Here is a 5,102-nt window from a genome sequence, read left to right on the forward strand (position 1 = left end):
AATAATTATAAATAGCCAATTATCAGGCAATGGCAGATCCAAGGGTGGGCAAAAGGAGCATTTGCCCCCCCCCCCACGGCCCTCCCAAAATTAAGCTCTGGATCCGCCACTGTTATCAGGCCAGCGGGGGGTGGATCTGTAACGGGGAATGTGTCAAATAACATATAAATGATACACAGCGTCCCCGTTACATCTTATCAATTTCAATCGCCAATACGGTATACCGTATATTTGGCTATTTATATTTTATAGTACCGTAACACGACGACACCCCGCGTCCCAGACTCGTTATTCGTTAATCGTTATACGTTAGTCACTACTACTCACTAGACTAATCTTGTCTTAGGTCCTGATCATATTCAATACACATTAATAAATTAAACAAATAATTAGTTTTAAGGATTAAAAAAAATTAAGAACCTAAAAACAAAGCTAAAAAAATGTATTTAGAAGTATTTGAAATACTTTTTGAATATATTTGTATTTAAATAAATATTTTAATACTTTTTAACTGAAGTATTTAAATACCTGTTTGAAATACTTTTGAAAAGTATTTTTTTAACAACGTTGCATATCAGCATATGTAAATACGCGGTCCGTACCTGAAGTTTACTACATTGGGTACCTAACTACCTAATACCTACTGAATAATTATCAGTAGTGCCACAAATCACAATTAGGTACCTTTGAAGTTAGCCGTTAAGTGATATACTCATCCCACTTTTAACCTGACATAGTTAAAGGAATAATTTGTTGAAGGGTACGCTTTTAAACCGACGTCAGAGGTAGGAGACCACTCTCCCACTTTAACCATTTGTGCATCTTAGGCAAAGGCGCCCATAGAGGTTAGGTAGGTATACTAGGTTATACTGCAACTAATCAGTGTTGGGGAGTAACTTAACTTACGTTCCAAGTTACTGTAACGAAATTACTTTTTAAGTAATTTTATGGTAATTTAATTACATTTTATTGTAAGTAATTTATATGTAATTTAAGTTACTTTTTTGTAGTAATTTTTACTAAATTACTCGTTACTTTTTTTTTGGATTAATACATTTCTAGAACGTAGGTATTGATAATGAGTGTAAATATTAAAATATATCATATACCTAATTATTATAATTTATAAGTAGAATTTTCTAAACTTGTGATACTAAAATACTTTTGTTATTATAGCTATTGACTATTATTGACGATAAAATGTTATTTTTAGAATGGAATTGTTATCTTTACTCTGTGTTGTTTCACCGCGTCACCCGCAGTCGGCTCATATAATTTCATATTGTCGATTGTCATTATAAAGTTTGTGTATAGACAAAATAGTTATTAAGCTCCAGTGATATGAAAAAAAAAAGTAACTTCTATTGTAATTGAGTTACTTTTAAAACTCAAAAGTAATGTAACTTGACAAAATGAAAAAAAAGTAACTTAAAAATAATTTAGTTACAATTTTGATTAGTAATTAGTAATGTAATTTAATTACCCAAAATAAGTAACTTCCCCAACACTGCAACTAATGTACTCTCGAGGGTGATGGGTGTAAATAACTGATATCACTAGGGAGTTTATAAATTTATAATATACATTCTGGCTTATAATAATTTATTTCTGCAAGAATATTTTTTTTTAATGAAAAAAACATTGGTAGGTGGGTAACTTTTTAACTGCATTTGCTCTCAAAATACCTCTGTGCGCAACTGATCCTGGAATGTATTTCCAACCTTATTTCAAATTAAATTATTTTCAAAGTTTTGTTTGGCCGAAAATGTTAGGCACCATTGAATCATACTAAATTCCAGATATTTACACTCCGGAATAGGTATTACGTGCCGTGGTTTTACATTCCAGAATATTATGTTCCGTAGTTTTACGTTCCGATTATTTAGTCTCCGGACTTATACCTATACGGGCTTTTAAATTCCTGTATTCTAAACTTTAACCGGACATTGTAAGAACGGCCCTCGACTAAACTATATGGATTGTGTACTAGTTAAGACTGAAAAGCATCAAGTATCAATACGTAATTTGTATCGTGCTGGTTTTATTATATTTTTTAATATATTTAAAACTAGTTAGTGCTAAAATAAAAAATTAATTCAGTTTACTAATGATTCAATTTATCTAAAAAAGTCATTGGGCCAGAGTAAAAAGGTAAAATACATTTAAAAAAAAAAATATTTGAAAGTATCTGTAAATACTTTTTAAAATATATCTATACTTGAATACTTTTTAAACCTATTTTTACCTATGAAATAAGAAATACGAACAAACCGTACAATATTACTTAAACAAATTCCACAAAACGTAAGTAACTACCAAATACCTGCAGTATGGCTGTATAGTAGGTAAATTATACATTTACTAGAGGCCAATACGTATGGAACGTGTTGAGGAAATCAAATACTTAATCATCACGACCGACAGATAAAATAGTAGGGAACTATATACTATATTATATATAATAATATATGCCTATATAACGATTACAACTAAATTACAATTATCACTCCGTCGTAATATACCTACGCCTCACCACATATTATAATATTGTTATAATCGCCGCTGCAGCCGGGACATATTTTATAAATTATAATACATTTATACGAACGCGAGTCACAATCGTCATCCGCCGTCATTCGCCGCCTTGCAATATCTGCAATCGCCTATGGATTAATTGTAATAATAGTTATTAATAATAATATTTGAATGCTGCTTTTGACATTTAACCAAACAATATCGGAGATATGGCAAAACCTGAATGCTTCTTCGGGTTTTTTAACGTATGCGGATGTGCTCTGTCAATAGCCATGTTCAACATGGTAAATATACCATAAATAATACCAGTAATGCCTGCCAGTTATTTGTATGGTTTACTTATATTTTATTATATGCCTATTATGTATAGCTAGTATATTACAGTACCTAAATTGTACCTAATTATATTATATTACCTACTGGCTACTGTATTATATAATATATAATATATATATTATATAGTATGTTAATTATATATTAGTATATTATTTAATATATTATATTATATTTCATAGGTATATATTATATTGTACTAAAATATGTACTAGAATAGTGAACTCTTTATGTTATACATATTTAGTTGTAAGTATTACTAGCTACCTACCTAAAAATAGTCAATAAAAGATAGGTAGGTAATTAAAAGTTATTGAGACATACAATGATTGTTTTCATTTTTAATACCTATAGGTACCTATCTTGAATATTATATTCGTTTTATTTTTGTAATAAGTATTAGTATAATATATAGGCAGGTAGGTAGTTTCTAATTAAAAATATGAAGATCCAATGCTATACTCACGTAGAAGATATAAACATTTTTCCCAACATAACAATAATCATATTTAACAAAAAATAATTACACATTTTTTTTTATTACAACATAACATAAGTATATATATATATATGTACATATAAATGTTGCAGTAGAAAGACTTTTTTATATTTAAATTCTGTTTAAATAGTTACTAAGTAGTAATTACCTACACACTATTCAATTTTTATATCACTAAAACACCAATATTCAACTATTTATTGTGATAATTCATCAAGAATTTTATGAAAAAGAATCAGGATACATTTGGTTACTTTATGGTAGGTACCTCTAATAAAAATTATTATTATTAATAAGCAGTAATAACTAGGTACCTACCTATTGTATAAAAATAATTTTGAGTACTTATTTACAATTTATATAATGTATGTTCACAACAAATCTATAAGTTATTAGTTTATATTTATAATTTAGTACTTATTTATTCAAGACAAATTATACAGCGGTGAAAAAAAAATATCAATATACACTTATTATGTACCTACCTATTAAATATTACCATTATTTATACCTATTCGATAAAAACATCTTAAATTCATATACAATGATTGTCCTTTAAATATATTTCAAATATTAACAATAATGGTAGGTTTTTTTATGATACATCATAATAAATTATGTATGAATTGATTATTAAGCTTACAGTGCGAAAATTCATAATTAACAATATTGGTAATTAGTAGGTACCGAAGGTATCCAATTTGCAATGTTAAAAATCTGTCTACCAATTGATTATATTGAATAGACAAACATTTTATTGATGACAAATTATTACACTACTTATATACTGTACCTATATAGTTATATAAGCCACCATTTTTATTCTATAAAGATTAAAAAAAAAAACACAAGGAAATATGCAGATGTATAATATTGTTCTCATATTACAGAATAAACAGTCAAAACAACTGATATAGGTAATAGTACGGTCAGCTACGAAAGTTATAATATTTACCTTGAAATAATTTTGTTATCAATATTTTAATATTAAACAGAAAATAAGGAATTATTTTTAAAATATCCCATTAAGTAGGTATATAATATAGAAAAGGTGTGTGATTAAAATAATCTCCAATACACATGATAAATATTTACACAAAATAAATAGGTATCAAAATGTATGAATATATAGGTACAATAGAAACAAATAATAAGTTATTTATAGGTATGCCATAAGCAATTTTATGCTCTAAAGTAGGTATTTAATTTCCAAAAAAATTTGCAATTGGAATTGTAATTAAGTAACTTAGTTGGTAAAATCAAGTTTATAATTAACTGCGGATATGATTTCTGAATCAAAATTATCAATACACTAAATCAATTATAGCCCTATAGCCACAGTTAATATTAGCCTCAGGAATATAATATAACAATTCTTTTTAGTTCATAGGTAGTCTCTCTTATAAAACGTGAATATAATATAAAGGACTAGTTTTCGGATTAGCTATAAAAAAATTTTTGTTGTACTATATATATTTTTAGGTATATTTTGTAATTTCTGTATAAATGTATGCATAATTAATTTTATTAATTATATTAAATTACCTACATTTATGGAGACAGACAAAAACATATTTTATATTAGGAATTTTTTAGACGTGTGCAATCATTTTATAAAATATGCAGCATTATAAGTAATATTTAATGGCAGCAGTGCAGAAATATTTAATGATTAGGGATCTGAATATTCTTATATAATATTATATAGGTAATATAAAAATTTTTTGAGATATGA

The sequence above is a fragment of the Acyrthosiphon pisum genome, unplaced genomic scaffold, assembly GCF_005508785.2.
Source record: "Acyrthosiphon pisum isolate AL4f unplaced genomic scaffold, pea_aphid_22Mar2018_4r6ur Scaffold_21501;HRSCAF=24132, whole genome shotgun sequence".
In the NCBI taxonomy this organism is placed as follows: Eukaryota; Metazoa; Arthropoda; class Insecta; order Hemiptera; family Aphididae; genus Acyrthosiphon; species Acyrthosiphon pisum.